This window comes from Anomaloglossus baeobatrachus, unplaced genomic scaffold (genome assembly GCF_048569485.1).
Source record: "Anomaloglossus baeobatrachus isolate aAnoBae1 unplaced genomic scaffold, aAnoBae1.hap1 Scaffold_2970, whole genome shotgun sequence".
Lineage (NCBI taxonomy): Eukaryota > Metazoa > Chordata > Amphibia > Anura > Aromobatidae > Anomaloglossus > Anomaloglossus baeobatrachus.
This window is the reverse complement of record NW_027442408.1, coordinates 14632-38316: the sequence shown is the minus strand read 5'-3', so window position 1 is coordinate 38316 and position 23685 is coordinate 14632. Positions and strand designations below refer to the sequence as shown.

At 46.8% G+C, this 23685-nt stretch overlaps 13 non-coding genes and 1 pseudogene across 13 annotated transcripts; all 14 read left to right on the top strand.

The window, feature by feature from the left end:
• Positions 1-1052: 1052 nt before the first annotated feature.
• LOC142267787 (U2 spliceosomal RNA) lies at positions 1053-1300 on the top strand (annotated as a pseudogene).
• Positions 1301-2687: 1387 nt separating this feature from the next.
• Positions 2688-2878, top strand: LOC142267807 (U2 spliceosomal RNA). The gene has a single exon (XR_012733627.1). It is a non-coding gene; the product is annotated as a U2 spliceosomal RNA (small nuclear RNA).
• Positions 2879-4265: 1387 nt separating this feature from the next.
• Positions 4266-4456, top strand: LOC142267805 (U2 spliceosomal RNA). Its single transcript, XR_012733626.1, has one exon. It is a non-coding gene; the product is annotated as a U2 spliceosomal RNA (small nuclear RNA).
• A 1387-nt stretch (positions 4457-5843) lies between these two features.
• On the top strand, positions 5844-6034 carry LOC142267804 (U2 spliceosomal RNA). Its single transcript, XR_012733625.1, has one exon. It is a non-coding gene; the product is annotated as a U2 spliceosomal RNA (small nuclear RNA).
• Positions 6035-8260: 2226 nt separating this feature from the next.
• On the top strand, positions 8261-8458 carry LOC142267794 (U2 spliceosomal RNA). The gene has a single exon (XR_012733619.1). It is a non-coding gene; the product is annotated as a U2 spliceosomal RNA (small nuclear RNA).
• A 1387-nt stretch (positions 8459-9845) lies between these two features.
• Positions 9846-10036, top strand: LOC142267803 (U2 spliceosomal RNA). The gene has a single exon (XR_012733624.1). It is a non-coding gene; the product is annotated as a U2 spliceosomal RNA (small nuclear RNA).
• A 1391-nt stretch (positions 10037-11427) lies between these two features.
• On the top strand, positions 11428-11618 carry LOC142267802 (U2 spliceosomal RNA). The gene has a single exon (XR_012733623.1). It is a non-coding gene; the product is annotated as a U2 spliceosomal RNA (small nuclear RNA).
• A 1387-nt stretch (positions 11619-13005) lies between these two features.
• LOC142267801 (U2 spliceosomal RNA) lies at positions 13006-13196 on the top strand. Its single transcript, XR_012733622.1, has one exon. It is a non-coding gene; the product is annotated as a U2 spliceosomal RNA (small nuclear RNA).
• Positions 13197-14583: 1387 nt separating this feature from the next.
• LOC142267800 (U2 spliceosomal RNA) lies at positions 14584-14774 on the top strand. The gene has a single exon (XR_012733621.1). It is a non-coding gene; the product is annotated as a U2 spliceosomal RNA (small nuclear RNA).
• Positions 14775-16959: 2185 nt separating this feature from the next.
• Positions 16960-17155, top strand: LOC142267792 (U2 spliceosomal RNA). The gene has a single exon (XR_012733617.1). It is a non-coding gene; the product is annotated as a U2 spliceosomal RNA (small nuclear RNA).
• A 1387-nt stretch (positions 17156-18542) lies between these two features.
• LOC142267799 (U2 spliceosomal RNA) lies at positions 18543-18733 on the top strand. The gene has a single exon (XR_012733620.1). It is a non-coding gene; the product is annotated as a U2 spliceosomal RNA (small nuclear RNA).
• Positions 18734-20120: 1387 nt separating this feature from the next.
• Positions 20121-20311, top strand: LOC142267791 (U2 spliceosomal RNA). Its single transcript, XR_012733616.1, has one exon. It is a non-coding gene; the product is annotated as a U2 spliceosomal RNA (small nuclear RNA).
• Positions 20312-21698: 1387 nt separating this feature from the next.
• On the top strand, positions 21699-21889 carry LOC142267779 (U2 spliceosomal RNA). Its single transcript, XR_012733608.1, has one exon. It is a non-coding gene; the product is annotated as a U2 spliceosomal RNA (small nuclear RNA).
• A 1387-nt stretch (positions 21890-23276) lies between these two features.
• Positions 23277-23467, top strand: LOC142267844 (U2 spliceosomal RNA). The gene has a single exon (XR_012733661.1). It is a non-coding gene; the product is annotated as a U2 spliceosomal RNA (small nuclear RNA).
• Positions 23468-23685: the final 218 nt, after the last annotated feature.

Here is a 23685-nt window from a genome sequence, read left to right as displayed (position 1 = left end):
ATTGGCATCTGGTGCGATCTCTCCGCTTCCACTCCAAAGAAAGTTACCTGTTTATTCCTATCATGCATTGGTTTTTGGGGTTTTCTTTGAGTAATGATGATCTCTTTAGTAGTCTGTTGGCGCCCTCTCCTGGAGGAATAGTTTGCTTGCTCTTGGACATTCTAAAAGAGAGGTCATGATAGACATTGAGCTTCTGAGCTCAATTGGGGACAGTCATGGGTGATGAATGTTTGCAACCTACTGCGAAGCCTCATACCGCAATATAAGGAACGTCAAATACTAAGAAAGGGCGGCCTATGAAAGAATTACTACTTTCAATAAGTACACTTAAACGGCTAATTGGGAATAGAAAAACTGTAAAAAGCCCTCTGAGAAAGCCCCCCTCTAACCTTTGATAGTAAGCTTTTCTGTAGTCTGCCTGTTGATGTATTTTCCGTTTGAACTGTGCACAACATGAAGAGACGGAACACTGGCGGCTTGTCACAATGCCCCCCGATGACATCACAATAGCGCTGCTGCCTAGAAAACAAGCTGCGCAGAAGAAGTTGTTCTTTGGGTGGGAGGGTGGGCTAGTGGAAGGAGGGGGCAATCTCTTTTTTTCCCGGGTGGTAGGGGGATGACAGGAGAAGGGAAGCGGGTGGTGAGAAAGGTACAGAGGGCAGGGTTTGGGGGCTGGGAAGGAAAGGGAAAAGATTAGGGTTTGGGGATGATGAAAGGGCTTTCTACGGGTAAGGATGGCAAAGGGTGGCAGTGACGGAAAGTCAGGCAACCTGTCCTGTCCGTCTTTTTGTATCGTGAATTGGAAAGACTGCAAGGGGGAGGGGAGTTGCTTGCGCCCTAAAGGAGGAGTTATTCAGATTCATTGCAGTGGGCGGCGGCTGCAAAACGCACCATTCTTCTTGTTTTGGCTCTGCAAAGCAGCCTTTTCAAGGGTTGGCTTGGGTGACAAAATGTCTTGTGTAGGCGTGGGTTTGTCTCCCTCTCGCTCTCTCTCCCTAAGATGTGTCCGGCATAGGCCAGGGTGCCACTCGAGGCCCAAACCAATTCTGGTTATCGCTTCTCGGCCTTTTGGCTAAGATCAAGTGTAGTATCTGTTAAATCAAAAAAAAAAAATCTGTTCTTATCAAAAAAAAAAAAAAAAAAAAAATCTGTTCTTATCAGTTTAATATCTGATACGTCCCCTATCTGGGGACCATATATTAAATGGATTTTTAGAACAGGGAGATGGAAAAAGAGCTTGCTCTGTCCACTCCACGCATTGACCTGGTATTGCAGTACCTCCAGGAACGGTGCACCCCTTCTTAACCCAGTTTCCAAAAGCAGAACTCAATTCACCTGATTCATATTAGCCCGATTTAATGAATTGGAAGAAAGCATACGTCTTCATATGCACCTCAATTTGGCCCATTCACTTTTCACACTTCCTCCTTTTGTTTTTTATCTTTCACACTTTTGACTTTCTTTATTCATCCAAATAGCAAACTCATCACCACTCAACCTGACCAACTCGGCTATGTCCCCGTGCTGCAGTTCTCTGTCTTATCTAGATCATTTGCAATTGAATGGAATAGATCCCTTTTGGACAAAGTGGATTCACCTGCTGCTGCAGTGACCACAGGTGTGATAACATCTAGAATTGGCATCTGGTGCGATCTCTCCGCTTCCACTCCAAAGAAAGTTACCTGTTTATTCCTATCATGCATTGGTTTTTGGGGTTTTCTTTGAGTAATGATGATCTCTTTAGTAGTCTGTTGGCGCCCTCTCCTGGAGGAATAGTTTGCTTGCTCTTGGACATTCTAAAAGAGAGGTCATGATAGACATTGAGCTTCTGAGCTCAATTGGGGACAGTCATGGGTGATGAATGTTTGCAACCTACTGCGAAGCCTCATACCGCAATATAAGGAACGTCAAATACTAAGAAAGGGCGGCCTATGAAAGAATTACTACTTTCAATAAGTACACTTAAACGGCTAATTGGGAATAGAAAAACTGTAAAAAGCCCTCTGAGAAAGCCCCCCTCTAACCTTTGATAGTAAGCTTTTCTGTAGTCTGCCTGTTGATGTATTTTCCGTTTGAACTGTGCACAACATGAAGAGACGGAACACTGGCGGCTTGTCACAATGCCCCCCGATGACATCACAATAGCGCTGCTGCCTAGAAAACAAGCTGCGCAGAAGAAGTTGTTCTTTGGGTGGGAGGGTGGGCTAGTGGAAGGAGGGGGCAATCTCTTTTTTTCCCGGGTGGTAGGGGGATGACAGGAGAAGGGAAGCGGGTGGTGAGAAAGGTACAGAGGGCAGGGTTTGGGGGCTGGGAAGGAAAGGGAAAAGATTAGGGTTTGGGGATGATGAAAGGGCTTTCTACGGGTAAGGATGACAAAGGGTGGCAGTGACGGAAAGTCAGGCAACCTGTCCTGTCCGTCTTTTTGTATCGTGAATTGGAAAGACTGCAAGGGGGAGGGGAGTTGCTTGCGCCCTAAAGGAGGAGTTATTCAGATTCATTGCAGTGGGCGGCGGCTGCAAAACGCACCATTCTTCTTGTTTTGGCTCTGCAAAGCAGCCTTTTCAAGGGTTGGCTTGGGTGACAAAATGTCTTGTGTAGGCGTGGGTTTGTCTCCCTCTCGCTCTCTCTCCCTAAGATGTGTCCGGCATAGGCCAGGGTGCCACTCGAGGCCCAAACCAATTCTGGTTATCGCTTCTCGGCCTTTTGGCTAAGATCAAGTGTAGTATCTGTTCTTATCAGTTTAATATCTGATACGTCCCCTATCTGGGGACCATATATTAAATGGATTTTTAGAACAGGGAGATGGAAAAAGAGCTTGCTCTGTCCACTCCACGCATTGACCTGGTATTGCAGTACCTCCAGGAACGGTGCACCCCTTCTTAACCCAGTTTCCAAAAGCAGAACTCAATTCACCTGATTCATATTAGCCCGATTTAATGAATTGGAAGAAAGCATACGTCTTCATATGCACCTCAATTTGGCCCATTCACTTTTCACACTTCCTCCTTTTGTTTTTTATCTTTCACACTTTTGACTTTCTTTATTCATCCAAATAGCAAACTCATCACCACTCAACCTGACCAACTCGGCTATGTCCCCGTGCTGCAGTTCTCTGTCTTATCTAGATCATTTGCAATTGAATGGAATAGATCCCTTTTGGACAAAGTGGATTCACCTGCTGCTGCAGTGACCACAGGTGTGATAACATCTAGAATTGGCATCTGGTGCGATCTCTCCGCTTCCACTCCAAAGAAAGTTACCTGTTTATTCCTATCATGCATTGGTTTTTGGGGTTTTCTTTGAGTAATGATGATCTCTTTAGTAGTCTGTTGGCGCCCTCTCCTGGAGGAATAGTTTGCTTGCTCTTGGACATTCTAAAAGAGAGGTCATGATAGACATTGAGCTTCTGAGCTCAATTGGGGACAGTCATGGGTGATGAATGTTTGCAACCTACTGCGAAGCCTCATACCGCAATATAAGGAACGTCAAATACTAAGAAAGGGCGGCCTATGAAAGAATTACTACTTTCAATAAGTACACTTAAACGGCTAATTGGGAATAGAAAAACTGTAAAAAGCCCTCTGAGAAAGCCCCCCTCTAACCTTTGATAGTAAGCTTTTCTGTAGTCTGCCTGTTGATGTATTTTCCGTTTGAACTGTGCACAACATGAAGAGACGGAACACTGGCGGCTTGTCACAATGCCCCCCGATGACATCACAATAGCGCTGCTGCCTAGAAAACAAGCTGCGCAGAAGAAGTTGTTCTTTGGGTGGGAGGGTGGGCTAGTGGAAGGAGGGGGCAATCTCTTTTTTTCCCGGGTGGTAGGGGGATGACAGGAGAAGGGAAGCGGGTGGTGAGAAAGGTACAGAGGGCAGGGTTTGGGGGCTGGGAAGGAAAGGGAAAAGATTAGGGTTTGGGGATGATGAAAGGGCTTTCTACGGGTAAGGATGGCAAAGGGTGGCAGTGACGGAAAGTCAGGCAACCTGTCCTGTCCGTCTTTTTGTATCGTGAATTGGAAAGACTGCAAGGGGGAGGGGAGTTGCTTGCGCCCTAAAGGAGGAGTTATTCAGATTCATTGCAGTGGGCGGCGGCTGCAAAACGCACCATTCTTCTTGTTTTGGCTCTGCAAAGCAGCCTTTTCAAGGGTTGGCTTGGGTGACAAAATGTCTTGTGTAGGCGTGGGTTTGTCTCCCTCTCGCTCTCTCTCCCTAAGATGTGTCCGGCATAGGCCAGGGTGCCACTCGAGGCCCAAACCAATTCTGGTTATCGCTTCTCGGCCTTTTGGCTAAGATCAAGTGTAGTATCTGTTCTTATCAGTTTAATATCTGATACGTCCCCTATCTGGGGACCATATATTAAATGGATTTTTAGAACAGGGAGATGGAAAAAGAGCTTGCTCTGTCCACTCCACGCATTGACCTGGTATTGCAGTACCTCCAGGAACGGTGCACCCCTTCTTAACCCAGTTTCCAAAAGCAGAACTCAATTCACCTGATTCATATTAGCCCGATTTAATGAATTGGAAGAAAGCATACGTCTTCATATGCACCTCAATTTGGCCCATTCACTTTTCACACTTCCTCCTTTTGTTTTTTATCTTTCACACTTTTGACTTTCTTTATTCATCCAAATAGCAAACTCATCACCACTCAACCTGACCAACTCGGCTATGTCCCCGTGCTGCAGTTCTCTGTCTTATCTAGATCATTTGCAATTGAATGGAATAGATCCCTTTTGGACAAAGTGGATTCACCTGCTGCTGCAGTGACCACAGGTGTGATAACATCTAGAATTGGCATCTGGTGCGATCTCTCCGCTTCCACTCCAAAGAAAGTTACCTGTTTATTCCTATCATGCATTGGTTTTTGGGGTTTTCTTTGAGTAATGATGATCTCTTTAGTAGTCTGTTGGCGCCCTCTCCTGGAGGAATAGTTTGCTTGCTCTTGGACATTCTAAAAGAGAGGTCATGATAGACATTGAGCTTCTGAGCTCAATTGGGGACAGTCATGGGTGATGAATGTTTGCAACCTACTGCGAAGCCTCATACCGCAATATAAGGAACGTCAAATACTAAGAAAGGGCGGCCTATGAAAGAATTACTACTTTCAATAAGTACACTTAAACGGCTAATTGGGAATAGAAAAACTGTAAAAAGCCCTCTGAGAAAGCCCCCCTCTAACCTTTGATAGTAAGCTTTTCTGTAGTCTGCCTGTTGATGTATTTTCCGTTTGAACTGTGCACAACATGAAGAGACGGAACACTGGCGGCTTGTCACAATGCCCCCCGATGACATCACAATAGCGCTGCTGCCTAGAAAACAAGCTGCGCAGAAGAAGTTGTTCTTTGGGTGGGAGGGTGGGCTAGTGGAAGGAGGGGGCAATCTCTTTTTTTCCCGGGTGGTAGGGGGATGACAGGAGAAGGGAAGCGGGTGGTGAGAAAGGTACAGAGGGCAGGGTTTGGGGGCTGGGAAGGAAAGGGAAAAGATTAGGGTTTGGGGATGATGAAAGGGCTTTCTACGGGTAAGGATGGCAAAGGGTGGCAGTGACGGAAAGTCAGGCAACCTGTCCTGTCCGTCTTTTTGTATCGTGAATTGGAAAGACTGCAAGGGGGAGGGGAGTTGCTTGCGCCCTAAAGGAGGAGTTATTCAGATTCATTGCAGTGGGCGGCGGCTGCAAAACGCACCATTCTTCTTGTTTTGGCTCTGCAAAGCAGCCTTTTCAAGGGTTGGCTTGGGTGACAAAATGTCTTGTGTAGGCGTGGGTTTGTCTCCCTCTCGCTCTCTCTCCCTAAGATGTGTCCGGCATAGGCCAGGGTGCCACTCGAGGCCCAAACCAATTCTGGTTATCGCTTCTCGGCCTTTTGGCTAAGATCAAGTGTAGTATCTGTTCTTATCAGTTTAATATCTGATACGTCCCCTATCTGGGGACCATATATTAAATGGATTTTTAGAACAGGGAGATGGAAAAAGAGCTTGCTCTGTCCACTCCACGCATTGACCTGGTATTGCAGTACCTCCAGGAACGGTGCACCCCTTCTTAACCCAGTTTCCAAAAGCAGAACTCAATTCACCTGATTCATATTAGCCCGATTTAATGAATTGGAAGAAAGCATACGTCTTCATATGCACCTCAATTTGGCCCATTCACTTTTCACACTTCCTCCTTTTGTTTTTTATCTTTCACACTTTTGACTTTCTTTATTCATCCAAATAGCAAACTCATCACCACTCAACCTGACCAACTCGGCTATGTCCCCGTGCTGCAGTTCTCTGTCTTATCTAGATCATTTGCAATTGAATGGAATAGATCCCTTTTGGACAAAGTGGATTCACCTGCTGCTGCAGTGACCACAGGTGTGATAACATCTAGAATTGGCATCTGGTGCGATCTCTCCGCTTCCACTCCAAAGAAAGTTACCTGTTTATTCCTATCATGCATTGGTTTTTGGGGTTTTCTTTGAGTAATGATGATCTCTTTAGTAGTCTGTTGGCGCCCTCTCCTGGAGGAATAGTTTGCTTGCTCTTGGACATTCTAAAAGAGAGGTCATGATAGACATTGAGCTTCTGAGCTCAATTGGGGACAGTCATGGGTGATGAATGTTTGCAACCTACTGCGAAGCCTCATACCGCAATATAAGGAACGTCAAATACTAAGAAAGGGCGGCCTATGAAAGAATTACTACTTTCAATAAGTACACTTAAACGGCTAATTGGGAATAGAAAAACTGTAAAAAGCCCTCTGAGAAAGCCCCCCTCTAACCTTTGATAGTAAGCTTTTCTGTAGTCTGCCTGTTGATGTATTTTCCGTTTGAACTGTGCACAACATGAAGAGACGGAACACTGGCGGCTTGTCACAATGCCCCCCGATGACATCACAATAGCGCTGCTGCCTAGAAAACAAGCTGCGCAGAAGAAGTTGTTCTTTGGGTGGGAGGGTGGGCTAGTGGAAGGAGGGGGCAATCTCTTTTTTTCCCGGGTGGTAGGGGGATGACAGGAGAAGGGAAGCGGGTGGTGAGAAAGGTACAGAGGGCAGGGTTTGGGGGCTGGGAAGGAAAGGGAAAAGATTAGGGTTTGGGGATGATGAAAGGGCTTTCTACGGGTAAGGATGGCAAAGGGTGGCAGTGACGGAAAGTCAGGCAACCTGTCCTGTCCGTCTTTTTGTATCGTGAATTGGAAAGACTGCAAGGGGGAGGGGAGTTGCTTGCGCCCTAAAGGAGGAGTTATTCAGATTCATTGCAGTGGGCGGCGGCTGCAAAACGCACCATTCTTCTTGTTTTGGCTCTGCAAAGCAGCCTTTTCAAGGGTTGGCTTGGGTGACAAAATGTCTTGTGTAGGCGTGGGTTTGTCTCCCTCTCGCTCTCTCTCCCTAAGATGTGTCCGGCATAGGCCAGGGTGCCACTCGAGGCCCAAACCAATTCTGGTTATCGCTTCTCGGCCTTTTGGCTAAGATCAAGTGTAGTGTTGTTCGAAGAGGTGGTTTAAGCTCCAGGCCACCTTAGTACAATGATACAATGCACACTGGAAGGTTGCGCTTGCTAGTACTCTGGGTGGATAGTATATTCATCTAGAGGAAAACATGGCCCTACCAGGATCGAGGCTATTAGACTGAGTAAGTGTGGGGGCTATGGTGCAATGTGCCCCAGGACTGACGACCCTGGAGTGAGTCTGAGCTTGCTGGCTTGGGACCCCGGCGAGCCTTGGGCTCTGTAGCACACCGTACCTTGCCCTTTCATACTTTCTGAGCATATTGCTCTATCCCGGCCTTCTGGCTAGGAAGGGAAATTTTTATAATCATGGTCGGAGGTCCGTTCAGCTTTGGGCTGAGAAACCAACACCCGGTTGGAGGTCCGGGTCAGCTTCGGCTGAGAAACCAACACCCGGTTGGAGGTCTGGGTCAGCTTCGGCTGAGAAACCAACACCCGGTTGGAGGTCCGGGTCAGCTTCGGCTGAGAAACCAACACCCGGTTGGAGGTCCGGTTAGCCTTGGGCTGAGAAACCAACACCGGTTGACGGTCCGGGCAGTTTCGGCTGCGAAACCAACAACTAGTAGCTCTCTACTCCACTTGGGTAAGATGCCTGGGTGGACGTTGGGAGCAACGACAAGGCTCAACCAGGCTTCGGCTTGGGGCAGCACCGAAGATCCCTGACCCTTGCTGTGGCCTTCTGGCTCGGAGGGACGGGGTTGATTTTTGGGGACCCTCTCCTCACGGAGGGGTCCACACGAATCCTAGCCTTTGCACTGTTTTTGGTGTGACTTCGGTCATGCATTTTTTGCGGTGCTTTGGAAAGCTTCATTAAATCAAAAAATCTGTTCTTATCAGTTTAATATCTGATACGTCCCCTATCTGGGGACCATATATTAAATGGATTTTTAGAACAGGGAGATGGAAAAAGAGCTTGCTCTGTCCACTCCACGCATTGACCTGGTATTGCAGTACCTCCAGGAACGGTGCACCCCTTCTTAACCCAGTTTCCAAAAGCAGAACTCAATTCACCTGATTCATATTAGCCCGATTTAATGAATTGGAAGAAAGCATACGTCTTCATATGCACCTCAATTTGGCCCATTCACTTTTCACACTTCCTCCTTTTGTTTTTTATCTTTCACACTTTTGACTTTCTTTATTCATCCAAATAGCAAACTCATCACCACTCAACCTGACCAACTCGGCTATGTCCCCGTGCTGCAGTTCTCTGTCTTATCTAGATCATTTGCAATTGAATGGAATAGATCCCTTTTGGACAAAGTGGATTCACCTGCTGCTGCAGTGACCACAGGTGTGATAACATCTAGAATTGGCATCTGGTGCGATCTCTCCGCTTCCACTCCAAAGAAAGTTACCTGTTTATTCCTATCATGCATTGGTTTTTGGGGTTTTCTTTGAGTAATGATGATCTCTTTAGTAGTCTGTTGGCGCCCTCTCCTGGAGGAATAGTTTGCTTGCTCTTGGACATTCTAAAAGAGAGGTCATGATAGACATTGAGCTTCTGAGCTCAATTGGGGACAGTCATGGGTGATGAATGTTTGCAACCTACTGCGAAGCCTCATACCGCAATATAAGGAACGTCAAATACTAAGAAAGGGCGGCCTATGAAAGAATTACTACTTTCAATAAGTACACTTAAACGGCTAATTGGGAATAGAAAAACTGTAAAAAGCCCTCTGAGAAAGCCCCCCTCTAACCTTTGATAGTAAGCTTTTCTGTAGTCTGCCTGTTGATGTATTTTCCGTTTGAACTGTGCACAACATGAAGAGACGGAACACTGGCGGCTTGTCACAATGCCCCCCGATGACATCACAATAGCGCTGCTGCCTAGAAAACAAGCTGCGCAGAAGAAGTTGTTCTTTGGGTGGGAGGGTGGGCTAGTGGAAGGAGGGGGCAATCTCTTTTTTTCCCGGGTGGTAGGGGGATGACAGGAGAAGGGAAGCGGGTGGTGAGAAAGGTACAGAGGGCAGGGTTTGGGGGCTGGGAAGGAAAGGGAAAAGATTAGGGTTTGGGGATGATGAAAGGGCTTTCTACGGGTAAGGATGGCAAAGGGTGGCAGTGACGGAAAGTCAGGCAACCTGTCCTGTCCGTCTTTTTGTATCGTGAATTGGAAAGACTGCAAGGGGGAGGGGAGTTGCTTGCGCCCTAAAGGAGGAGTTATTCAGATTCATTGCAGTGGGCGGCGGCTGCAAAACGCACCATTCTTCTTGTTTTGGCTCTGCAAAGCAGCCTTTTCAAGGGTTGGCTTGGGTGACAAAATGTCTTGTGTAGGCGTGGGTTTGTCTCCCTCTCGCTCTCTCTCCCTAAGATGTGTCCGGCATAGGCCAGGGTGCCACTCGAGGCCCAAACCAATTCTGGTTATCGCTTCTCGGCCTTTTGGCTAAGATCAAGTGTAGTATCTGTTCTTATCAGTTTAATATCTGATACGTCCCCTATCTGGGGACCATATATTAAATGGATTTTTAGAACAGGGAGATGGAAAAAGAGCTTGCTCTGTCCACTCCACGCATTGACCTGGTATTGCAGTACCTCCAGGAACGGTGCACCCCTTCTTAACCCAGTTTCCAAAAGCAGAACTCAATTCACCTGATTCATATTAGCCCGATTTAATGAATTGGAAGAAAGCATACGTCTTCATATGCACCTCAATTTGGCCCATTCACTTTTCACACTTCCTCCTTTTGTTTTTTATCTTTCACACTTTTGACTTTCTTTATTCATCCAAATAGCAAACTCATCACCACTCAACCTGACCAACTCGGCTATGTCCCCGTGCTGCAGTTCTCTGTCTTATCTAGATCATTTGCAATTGAATGGAATAGATCCCTTTTGGACAAAGTGGATTCACCTGCTGCTGCAGTGACCACAGGTGTGATAACATCTAGAATTGGCATCTGGTGCGATCTCTCCGCTTCCACTCCAAAGAAAGTTACCTGTTTATTCCTATCATGCATTGGTTTTTGGGGTTTTCTTTGAGTAATGATGATCTCTTTAGTAGTCTGTTGGCGCCCTCTCCTGGAGGAATAGTTTGCTTGCTCTTGGACATTCTAAAAGAGAGGTCATGATAGACATTGAGCTTCTGAGCTCAATTGGGGACAGTCATGGGTGATGAATGTTTGCAACCTACTGCGAAGCCTCATACCGCAATATAAGGAACGTCAAATACTAAGAAAGGGCGGCCTATGAAAGAATTACTACTTTCAATAAGTACACTTAAACGGCTAATTGGGAATAGAAAAACTGTAAAAAGCCCTCTGAGAAAGCCCCCCTCTAACTAACCTTTGATAGTAAGCTTTTCTGTAGTCTGCCTGTTGATGTATTTTCCGTTTGAACTGTGCACAACATGAAGAGACGGAACACTGGCGGCTTGTCACAATGCCCCCCGATGACATCACAATAGCGCTGCTGCCTAGAAAACAAGCTGCGCAGAAGAAGTTGTTCTTTGGGTGGGAGGGTGGGCTAGTGGAAGGAGGGGGCAATCTCTTTTTTTCCCGGGTGGTAGGGGGATGACAGGAGAAGGGAAGCGGGTGGTGAGAAAGGTACAGAGGGCAGGGTTTGGGGGCTGGGAAGGAAAGGGAAAAGATTAGGGTTTGGGGATGATGAAAGGGCTTTCTACGGGTAAGGATGGCAAAGGGTGGCAGTGACGGAAAGTCAGGCAACCTGTCCTGTCCGTCTTTTTGTATCGTGAATTGGAAAGACTGCAAGGGGGAGGGGAGTTGCTTGCGCCCTAAAGGAGGAGTTATTCAGATTCATTGCAGTGGGCGGCGGCTGCAAAACGCACCATTCTTCTTGTTTTGGCTCTGCAAAGCAGCCTTTTCAAGGGTTGGCTTGGGTGACAAAATGTCTTGTGTAGGCGTGGGTTTGTCTCCCTCTCGCTCTCTCTCCCTAAGATGTGTCCGGCATAGGCCAGGGTGCCACTCGAGGCCCAAACCAATTCTGGTTATCGCTTCTCGGCCTTTTGGCTAAGATCAAGTGTAGTATCTGTTCTTATCAGTTTAATATCTGATACGTCCCCTATCTGGGGACCATATATTAAATGGATTTTTAGAACAGGGAGATGGAAAAAGAGCTTGCTCTGTCCACTCCACGCATTGACCTGGTATTGCAGTACCTCCAGGAACGGTGCACCCCTTCTTAACCCAGTTTCCAAAAGCAGAACTCAATTCACCTGATTCATATTAGCCCGATTTAATGAATTGGAAGAAAGCATACGTCTTCATATGCACCTCAATTTGGCCCATTCACTTTTCACACTTCCTCCTTTTGTTTTTTATCTTTCACACTTTTGACTTTCTTTATTCATCCAAATAGCAAACTCATCACCACTCAACCTGACCAACTCGGCTATGTCCCCGTGCTGCAGTTCTCTGTCTTATCTAGATCATTTGCAATTGAATGGAATAGATCCCTTTTGGACAAAGTGGATTCACCTGCTGCTGCAGTGACCACAGGTGTGATAACATCTAGAATTGGCATCTGGTGCGATCTCTCCGCTTCCACTCCAAAGAAAGTTACCTGTTTATTCCTATCATGCATTGGTTTTTGGGGTTTTCTTTGAGTAATGATGATCTCTTTAGTAGTCTGTTGGCGCCCTCTCCTGGAGGAATAGTTTGCTTGCTCTTGGACATTCTAAAAGAGAGGTCATGATAGACATTGAGCTTCTGAGCTCAATTGGGGACAGTCATGGGTGATGAATGTTTGCAACCTACTGCGAAGCCTCATACCGCAATATAAGGAACGTCAAATACTAAGAAAGGGCGGCCTATGAAAGAATTACTACTTTCAATAAGTACACTTAAACGGCTAATTGGGAATAGAAAAACTGTAAAAAGCCCTCTGAGAAAGCCCCCCTCTAACCTTTGATAGTAAGCTTTTCTGTAGTCTGCCTGTTGATGTATTTTCCGTTTGAACTGTGCACAACATGAAGAGACGGAACACTGGCGGCTTGTCACAATGCCCCCCGATGACATCACAATAGCGCTGCTGCCTAGAAAACAAGCTGCGCAGAAGAAGTTGTTCTTTGGGTGGGAGGGTGGGCTAGTGGAAGGAGGGGGCAATCTCTTTTTTTCCCGGGTGGTAGGGGGATGACAGGAGAAGGGAAGCGGGTGGTGAGAAAGGTACAGAGGGCAGGGTTTGGGGGCTGGGAAGGAAAGGGAAAAGATTAGGGTTTGGGGATGATGAAAGGGCTTTCTACGGGTAAGGATGGCAAAGGGTGGCAGTGACGGAAAGTCAGGCAACCTGTCCTGTCCGTCTTTTTGTATCGTGAATTGGAAAGACTGCAAGGGGGAGGGGAGTTGCTTGCGCCCTAAAGGAGGAGTTATTCAGATTCATTGCAGTGGGCGGCGGCTGCAAAACGCACCATTCTTCTTGTTTTGGCTCTGCAAAGCAGCCTTTTCAAGGGTTGGCTTGGGTGACAAAATGTCTTGTGTAGGCGTGGGTTTGTCTCCCTCTCGCTCTCTCTCCCTAAGATGTGTCCGGCATAGGCCAGGGTGCCACTCGAGGCCCAAACCAATTCTGGTTATCGCTTCTCGGCCTTTTGGCTAAGATCAAGTGTAGTATCTGTTCTTATCAGTTTAATATCTGATACGTCCCCTATCTGGGGACCATATATTAAATGGATTTTTAGAACAGGGAGATGGAAAAAGAGCTTGCTCTGTCCACTCCACGCATTGACCTGGTATTGCAGTACCTCCAGGAACGGTGCACCCCTTCTTAACCCAGTTTCCAAAAGCAGAACTCAATTCACCTGATTCATATTAGCCCGATTTAATGAATTGGAAGAAAGCATACGTCTTCATATGCACCTCAATTTGGCCCATTCACTTTTCACACTTCCTCCTTTTGTTTTTTATCTTTCACACTTTTGACTTTCTTTATTCATCCAAATAGCAAACTCATCACCACTCAACCTGACCAACTCGGCTATGTCCCCGTGCTGCAGTTCTCTGTCTTATCTAGATCATTTGCAATTGAATGGAATAGATCCCTTTTGGACAAAGTGGATTCACCTGCTGCTGCAGTGACCACAGGTGTGATAACATCTAGAATTGGCATCTGGTGCGATCTCTCCGCTTCCACTCCAAAGAAAGTTACCTGTTTATTCCTATCATGCATTGGTTTTTGGGGTTTTCTTTGAGTAATGATGATCTCTTTAGTAGTCTGTTGGCGCCCTCTCCTGGAGGAATAGTTTGCTTGCTCTTGGACATTCTAAAAGAGAGGTCATGATAGACATTGAGCTTCTGAGCTCAATTGGGGACAGTCATGGGTGATGAATGTTTGCAACCTACTGCGAAGCCTCATACCGCAATATAAGGAACGTCAAATACTAAGAAAGGGCGGCCTATGAAAGAATTACTACTTTCAATAAGTACACTTAAACGGCTAATTGGGAATAGAAAAACTGTAAAAAGCCCTCTGAGAAAGCCCCCCTCTAACCTTTGATAGTAAGCTTTTCTGTAGTCTGCCTGTTGATGTATTTTCCGTTTGAACTGTGCACAACATGAAGAGACGGAACACTGGCGGCTTGTCACAATGCCCCCCGATGACATCACAATAGCGCTGCTGCCTAGAAAACAAGCTGCGCAGAAGAAGTTGTTCTTTGGGTGGGAGGGTGGGCTAGTGGAAGGAGGGGGCAATCTCTTTTTTTCCCGGGTGGTAGGGGGATGACAGGAGAAGGGAAGCGGGTGGTGAGAAAGGTACAGAGGGCAGGGTTTGGGGGCTGGGAAGGAAAGGGAAAAGATTAGGGTTTGGGGATGATGAAAGGGCTTTCTACGGGTAAGGATGGCAAAGGGTGGCAGTGACGGAAAGTCAGGCAACCTGTCCTGTCCGTCTTTTTGTATCGTGAATTGGAAAGACTGCAAGGGGGAGGGGAGTTGCTTGCGCCCTAAAGGAGGAGTTATTCAGATTCATTGCAGTGGGCGGCGGCTGCAAAACGCACCATTCTTCTTGTTTTGGCTCTGCAAAGCAGCCTTTTCAAGGGTTGGCTTGGGTGACAAAATGTCTTGTGTAGGCGTGGGTTTGTCTCCCTCTCGCTCTCTCTCCCTAAGATGTGTCCGGCATAGGCCAGGGTGCCACTCGAGGCCCAAACCAATTCTGGTTATCGCTTCTCGGCCTTTTGGCTAAGATCAAGTGTAGTATCTGTTCTTATCAGTTTAATATCTGATACGTCCCCTATCTGGGGACCATATATTAAATGGATTTTTAGAACAGGGAGATGGAAAAAGAGCTTGCTCTGTCCACTCCACGCATTGACCTGGTATTGCAGTACCTCCAGGAACGGTGCACCCCTTCTTAACCCAGTTTCCAAAAGCAGAACTCAATTCACCTGATTCATATTAGCCCGATTTAATGAATTGGAAGAAAGCATACGTCTTCATATGCACCTCAATTTGGCCCATTCACTTTTCACACTTCCTCCTTTTGTTTTTTATCTTTCACACTTTTGACTTTCTTTATTCATCCAAATAGCAAACTCATCACCACTCAACCTGACCAACTCGGCTATGTCCCCGTGCTGCAGTTCTCTGTCTTATCTAGATCATTTGCAATTGAATGGAATAGATCCCTTTTGGACAAAGTGGATTCACCTGCTGCTGCAGTGACCACAGGTGTGATAACATCTAGAATTGGCATCTGGTGCGATCTCTCCGCTTCCACTCCAAAGAAAGTTACCTGTTTATTCCTATCATGCATTGGTTTTTGGGGTTTTCTTTGAGTAATGATGATCTCTTTAGTAGTCTGTTGGCGCCCTCTCCTGGAGGAATAGTTTGCTTGCTCTTGGACATTCTAAAAGAGAGGTCATGATAGACATTGAGCTTCTGAGCTCAATTGGGGACAGTCATGGGTGATGAATGTTTGCAACCTACTGCGAAGCCTCATACCGCAATATAAGGAACGTCAAATACTAAGAAAGGGCGGCCTATGAAAGAATTACTACTTTCAATAAGTACACTTAAACGGCTAATTGGGAATAGAAAAACTGTAAAAAGCCCTCTGAGAAAGCCCCCCTCTAACCTTTGATAGTAAGCTTTTCTGTAGTCTGCCTGTTGATGTATTTTCCGTTTGAACTGTGCACAACATGAAGAGACGGAACACTGGCGGCTTGTCACAATGCCCCCCGATGACATCACAATAGCGCTGCTGCCTAGAAAACAAGCTGCGCAGAAGAAGTTGTTCTTTGGGTGGGAGGGTGGGCTAGTGGAAGGAGGGGGCAATCTCTTTTTTTCCCGGGTGGTAGGGGGATGACAGGAGAAGGGAAGCGGGTGGTGAGAAAGGTACAGAGGGCAGGGTTTGGGGGCTGGGAAGGAAAGGGAAAAGATTAGGGTTTGGGGATGATGAAAGGGCTTTCTACGGGTAAGGATGGCAAAGGGTGGCAGTGACGGAAAGTCAGGCAACCTGTCCTGTCCGTCTTTTTGTATCGTGAATTGGAAAGACTGCAAGGGGGAGGGGAGTTGCTTGCGCCCTAAAGGAGGAGTTATTCAGATTCATTGCAGTGGGCGGCGGCTGCAAAACGCACCATTCTTCTTGTTTTGGCTCTGCAAAGCAGCCTTTTCAAGGGTTGGCTTGGGTGACAAAATGTCTTGTGTAGGCGTGGGTTTGTCTCCCTCTCGCTCTCTCTCCCTAAGATGTGTCCGGCATAGGCCAGGGTGCCACTCGAGGCCCAAACCAATTCTGGTTATCGCTTCTCGGCCTTTTGGCTAAGATCAAGTGTAGTGTTGTTCGAAGAGGTGGTTTAAGCTCCAGGCCACCTTAGTACAATGATACAATGCACACTGGAAGGTTGCGCTTGCTAGTACTCTGGGTGGATAGTATATTCATCTAGAGGAAAACATGGCCCTACCAGGATCGAGGCTATTAGACTGAGTAAGGGTGGGGGGCTATGGTACAACGTGCCCCAGGACTGACGACCCTGGAGTGAGTCTGAGCTTGCTGGCTTGGGACCCCGGCAAGCCTTGGGCTCTGTAGCACCCCGTACCTTGCCTTTTCATACTTTTTGAGCATATTATCCTATCTCGGCCTTCTGGCTAGGAAGGGAAATTTTTATAATCCCGGTCGGAGGTCTGGTCAGCTTTGGGCTGAGAAACCAACACCCGGTTGGAGGTCTGGGTCAGCTTCGGCTGAGAAACCAACACCCGGTTGGAGGTCTGGGTCAGCTTCGGCTGAGAAACCAACACCCGGTTGGAGGTCCGGTTAGCCTTGGGCTGAGAAACCAACACCGGTTGACGGTCCGGGCAGTTTCGGCTGCAAAACCAACAACTAGTAGCTCTCTACTCCACTTGGGTAAGATGCCTGGGTGGACGCTGGGAGCAACGACAAGGCTCAACCAGGCTTCGGCTTGGGGGAGCACCGAAGATCCCTGACCCTTGCTGTGGCCTTCTGGCTCGGAGGGACAGGGTTGATTTTTGGGGACCCTCTCCTCACGGTGGGGTCCACACGAATCCTAGCCTTTGCACTGTTTTTGGTGTGACTTCGGTCATGCATTTTTTGTGGTGCTTTGGAAAGCTTCATTAAATCAAAATCTGTTCTTATCAGTTTAATATCTGATACGTCCCCTATCTGGGGACCATATATTAAATGGATTTTTAGAACAGGGAGATGGAAAAAGAGCTTGCTCTGTCCACTCCACGCATTGACCTGGTATTGCAGTACCTCCAGGAACGGTGCACCCCTTCTTAACCCAGTTTCCAAAAGCAGAACTCAATTCACCTGATTCATATTAGCCCGATTTAATGAATTGGAAGAAAGCATACGTCTTCATATGCACCTCAATTTGGCCCATTCACTTTTCACACTTCCTCCTTTTGTTTTTTATCTTTCACACTTTTGACTTTCTTTATTCATCCAAATAGCAAACTCATCACCACTCAACCTGACCAACTCGGCTATGTCCCCGTGCTGCAGTTCTCTGTCTTATCTAGATCATTTGCAATTGAATGGAATAGATCCCTTTTGGACAAAGTGGATTCACCTGCTGCTGCAGTGACCACAGGTGTGATAACATCTAGAATTGGCATCTGGTGCGATCTCTCCGCTTCCACTCCAAAGAAAGTTACCTGTTTATTCCTATCATGCATTGGTTTTTGGGGTTTTCTTTGAGTAATGATGATCTCTTTAGTAGTCTGTTGGCGCCCTCTCCTGGAGGAATAGTTTGCTTGCTCTTGGACATTCTAAAAGAGAGGTCATGATAGACATTGAGCTTCTGAGCTCAATTGGGGACAGTCATGGGTGATGAATGTTTGCAACCTACTGCGAAGCCTCATACCGCAATATAAGGAACGTCAAATACTAAGAAAGGGCGGCCTATGAAAGAATTACTACTTTCAATAAGTACACTTAAACGGCTAATTGGGAATAGAAAAACTGTAAAAAGCCCTCTGAGAAAGCCCCCCTCTAACCTTTGATAGTAAGCTTTTCTGTAGTCTGCCTGTTGATGTATTTTCCGTTTGAACTGTGCACAACATGAAGAGACGGAACACTGGCGGCTTGTCACAATGCCCCCCGATGACATCACAATAGCGCTGCTGCCTAGAAAACAAGCTGCGCAGAAGAAGTTGTTCTTTGGGTGGGAGGGTGGGCTAGTGGAAGGAGGGGGCAATCTCTTTTTTTCCCGGGTGGTAGGGGGATGACAGGAGAAGGGAAGCGGGTGGTGAGAAAGGTACAGAGGGCAGGGTTTGGGGGCTGGGAAGGAAAGGGAAAAGATTAGGGTTTGGGGATGATGAAAGGGCTTTCTACGGGTAAGGATGGCAAAGGGTGGCAGTGACGGAAAGTCAGGCAACCTGTCCTGTCCGTCTTTTTGTATCGTGAATTGGAAAGACTGCAAGGGGGAGGGGAGTTGCTTGCGCCCTAAAGGAGGAGTTATTCAGATTCATTGCAGTGGGCGGCGGCTGCAAAACGCACCATTCTTCTTGTTTTGGCTCTGCAAAGCAGCCTTTTCAAGGGTTGGCTTGGGTGACAAAATGTCTTGTGTAGGCGTGGGTTTGTCTCCCTCTCGCTCTCTCTCCCTAAGATGTGTCCGGCATAGGCCAGGGTGCCACTCGAGGCCCAAACCAATTCTGGTTATCGCTTCTCGGCCTTTTGGCTAAGATCAAGTGTAGTATCTGTTCTTATCAGTTTAATATCTGATACGTCCCCTATCTGGGGACCATATATTAAATGGATTTTTAGAACAGGGAGATGGAAAAAGAGCTTGCTCTGTCCACTCCACGCATTGACCTGGTATTGCAGTACCTCCAGGAACGGTGCACCCCTTCTTAACCCAGTTTCCAAAAGCAGAACTCAATTCACCTGATTCATATTAGCCCGATTTAATGAATTGGAAGAAAGCATACGTCTTCATATGCACCTCAATTTGGCCCATTCACTTTTCACACTTCCTCCTTTTGTTTTTTATCTTTCACACTTTTGACTTTCTTTATTCATCCAAATAGCAAACTCATCACCACTCAACCTGACCAACTCGGCTATGTCCCCGTGCTGCAGTTCTCTGTCTTATCTAGATCATTTGCAATTGAATGGAATAGATCCCTTTTGGACAAAGTGGATTCACCTGCTGCTGCAGTGACCACAGGTGTGATAACATCTAGAATTGGCATCTGGTGCGATCTCTCCGCTTCCACTCCAAAGAAAGTTACCTGTTTATTCCTATCATGCATTGGTTTTTGGGGTTTTCTTTGAGTAATGATGATCTCTTTAGTAGTCTGTTGGCGCCCTCTCCTGGAGGAATAGTTTGCTTGCTCTTGGACATTCTAAAAGAGAGGTCATGATAGACATTGAGCTTCTGAGCTCAATTGGGGACAGTCATGGGTGATGAATGTTTGCAACCTACTGCGAAGCCTCATACCGCAATATAAGGAACGTCAAATACTAAGAAAGGGCGGCCTATGAAAGAATTACTACTTTCAATAAGTACACTTAAACGGCTAATTGGGAATAGAAAAACTGTAAAAAGCCCTCTGAGAAAGCCCCCCTCTAACCTTTGATAGTAAGCTTTTCTGTAGTCTGCCTGTTGATGTATTTTCCGTTTGAACTGTGCACAACATGAAGAGACGGAACACTGGCGGCTTGTCACAATGCCCCCCGATGACATCACAATAGCGCTGCTGCCTAGAAAACAAGCTGCGCAGAAGAAGTTGTTCTTTGGGTGGGAGGGTGGGCTAGTGGAAGGAGGGGGCAATCTCTTTTTTTCCCGGGTGGTAGGGGGATGACAGGAGAAGGGAAGCGGGTGGTGAGAAAGGTACAGAGGGCAGGGTTTGGGGGCTGGGAAGGAAAGGGAAAAGATTAGGGTTTGGGGATGATGAAAGGGCTTTCTACGGGTAAGGATGGCAAAGGGTGGCAGTGACGGAAAGTCAGGCAACCTGTCCTGTCCGTCTTTTTGTATCGTGAATTGGAAAGACTGCAAGGGGGAGGGGAGTTGCTTGCGCCCTAAAGGAGGAGTTATTCAGATTCATTGCAGTGGGCGGCGGCTGCAAAACGCACCATTCTTCTTGTTTTGGCTCTGCAAAGCAGCCTTTTCAAGGGTTGGCTTGGGTGACAAAATGTCTTGTGTAGGCGTGGGTTTGTCTCCCTCTCGCTCTCTCTCCCTAAGATGTGTCCGGCATAGGCCAGGGTGCCACTCGAGGCCCAAACCAATTCTGGTTATCGCTTCTCGGCCTTTTGGCTAAGATCAAGTGTAGTATCTGTTCTTATCAGTTTAATATCTGATACGTCCCCTATCTGGGGACCATATATTAAATGGATTTTTAGAACAGGGAGATGGAAAAAGAGCTTGCTCTGTCCACTCCACGCATTGACCTGGTATTGCAGTACCTCCAGGAACGGTGCACCCCTTCTTAACCCAGTTTCCAAAAGCAGAACTCAATTCACCTGATTCATATTAGCCCGATTTAATGAATTGGAAGAAAGCATACGTCTTCATATGCACCTCAATTTGGCCCATTCACTTTTCACACTTCCTCCTTTTGTTTTTTATCTTTCACACTTTTGACTTTCTTTATTCATCCAAATAGCAAACTCATCACCACTCAACCTGACCAACTCGGCTATGTCCCCGTGCTGCAGTTCTCTGTCTTATCTAGATCATTTGCAATTGAATGGAATAGATCCCTTTTGGACAAAGTGGATTCACCTGCTGCTGCAGTGACCACAGGTGTGATAACATCTAGAATTGGCATCTGGTGCGATCTCTCCGCTTCCACTCCAAAGAAAGTTACCTGTTTATTCCTATCATGCATTGGTTTTTGGGGTTTTCTTTGAGTAATGATGATCTCTTTAGTAGTCTGTTGGCGCCCTCTCCTGGAGGAATAGTTTGCTTGCTCTTGGACATTCTAAAAGAGAGGTCATGATAGACATTGAGCTTCTGAGCTCAATTGGGGACAGTCATGGGTGATGAATGTTTGCAACCTACTGCGAAGCCTCATACCGCAATATAAGGAACGTCAAATACTAAGAAAGGGCGGCCTATGAAAGAATTACTACTTTCAATAAGTACACTTAAACGGCTAATTGGGAATAGAAAAACTGTAAAAAGCCCTCTGAGAAAGCCCCCCTCTAACCTTTGATAGTAAGCTTTTCTGTAGTCTGCCTGTTGATGTATTTTCCGTTTGAACTGTGCACAACATGAAGAGACGGAACACTGGCGGCTTGTCACAATGCCCCCCGATGACATCACAATAGCGCTGCTGCCTAGAAAACAAGCTGCGCAGAAGAAGTTGTTCTTTGGGTGGGAGGGTGGGCTAGTGGAAGGAGGGGGCAATCTCTTTTTTTCCCGGGTGGTAGGGGGATGACAGGAGAAGGGAAGCGGGTGGTGAGAAAGGTACAGAGGGCAGGGTTTGGGGGCTGGGAAGGAAAGGGAAAAGATTAGGGTTTGGGGATGATGAAAGGGCTTTCTACGGGTAAGGATGGCAAAGGGTGGCAGTGACGGAAAGTCAGGCAACCTGTCCTGTCCGTCTTTTTGTATCGTGAATTGGAAAGACTGCAAGGGGGAGGGGAGTTGCTTGCGCCCTAAAGGAGGAGTTATTCAGATTCATTGCAGTGGGCGGCGGCTGCAAAACGCACCATTCTTCTTGTTTTGGCTCTGCAAAGCAGCCTTTTCAAGGGTTGGCTTGGGTGACAAAATGTCTTGTGTAGGCGTGGGTTTGTCTCCCTCTCGCTCTCTCTCCCTAAGATGTGTCCGGCATAGGCCAGGGTGCCACTCGAGGCCCAAACCAATTCTGGTTATCGCTTCTCGGCCTTTTGGCTAAGATCAAGTGTAGTATCTGTTCTTATCAGTTTAATATCTGATACGTCCCCTATCTGGGGACCATATATTAAATGGATTTTTAGAACAGGGAGATGGAAAAAGAGCTTGCTCTGTCCACTCCACGCATTGACCTGGTATTGCAGTACCTCCAGGAACGGTGCACCCCTTCTTAACCCAGTTTCCAAAAGCAGAACTCAATTCACCTGATTCATATTAGCCCGATTTAATGAATTGGAAGAAAGCATACGTCTTCATATGCACCTCAATTTGGCCCATTCACTTTTCACACTTCCTCCTTTTGTTTTTTATCTTTCACACTTTTGACTTTCTTTATTCATCCAAATAGCAAACTCATCACCACTCAACCTGACCAACTCGGCTATGTCCCCGTGCTGCAGTTCTCTGTCTTATCTAGATCATTTGCAATTGAATGGAATAGATCCCTTTTGGACAAAGTGGATTCACCTGCTGCTGCAGTGACCACAGGTGTGATAACATCTAGAATTGGCATCTGGTGCGATCTCTCCGCTTCCACTCCAAAGAAAGTTACCTGTTTATTCCTATCATGCATTGGTTTTTGGGGTTTTCTTTGAGTAATGATGATCTCTTTAGTAGTCTGTTGGCGCCCTCTCCTGGAGGAATAGTTTGCTTGCTCTTGGACATTCTAAAAGAGAGGTCATGATAGACATTGAGCTTCTGAGCTCAATTGGGGACAGTCATGGGTGATGAATGTTTGCAACCTACTGCGAAGCCTCATACCGCAATATAAGGAACGTCAAATACTAAGAAAGGGCGGCCTATGAAAGAATTACTACTTTCAATAAGTACACTTAAACGGCTAATTGGGAATAGAAAAACTGTAAAAAGCCCTCTGAGAAAGCCCCCCTCTAACCTTTGATAGTAAGCTTTTCTGTAGTCTGCCTGTTGATGTATTTTCCGTTTGAACTGTGCACAACATGAAGAGACGGAACACTGGCGGCTTGTCACAATGCCCCCCGATGACATCACAATAGCGCTGCTGCCTAGAAAACAAGCTGCGCAGAAGAAGTTGTTCTTTGGGTGGGAGGGTGGGCTAGTGGAAGGAGGGGGCAATCTCTTTTTTTCCCGGGTGGTAGGGGGATGACAGGAGAAGGGAAGCGGGTGGTGAGAAAGGTACAGAGGGCAGGGTTTGGGGGCTGGGAAGGAAAGGGAAAAGATTAGGGTTTGGGGATGATGAAAGGGCTTTCTACGGGTAAGGATGGCAAAGGGTGGCAGTGACGGAAAGTCAGGCAACCTGTCCTGTCCGTCTTTTTGTATCGTGAATTGGAAAGACTGCAAGGGGGAGGGGAGTTGCTTGCGCCCTAAAGGAGGAGTTATTCAGATTCATTGCAGTGGGCGGCGGCTGCAAAACGCACCATTCTTCTTGTTTTGGCTCTGCAAAGCAGCCTTTTCAAGGGTTGGCTTGGGTGACAAAATGTCTTGTGTAGGCGTGGGTTTGTCTCCCTCTCGCTCTCTCTCCCTAAGATGTGTCCGGCATAGGCCAGGGTGCCACTCGAGGCCCAAACCAATTCTGGTTATCGCTTCTCGGCCTTTTGGCTAAGATCAAGTGTAGTATCTGTTCTTATCAGTTTAATATCTGATACGTCCCCTATCTGGGGACCATATATTAAATGGATTTTTAGAACAGGGAGATGGAAAAAGAGCTTGCTCTGTCCACTCCACGCATTGACCTGGTATTGCAGTACCTCCAGGAACGGTGCACCCCTTCTTAACCCAGTTTCCAAAAGCAGAACTCAATTCACCTGATTCATATTAGCCCGATTTAATGAATTGGAAGAAAGCATACGTCTTCATATGCACCTCAATTTGGCCCATTCACTTTTCACACTTCCTCCTTTTGTTTTTTATCTTTCACACTTTTGACTTTCTTTATTCATCCAAATAGCAAACTCATCACCACTCAACCTGACCAACTCGGCTATGTC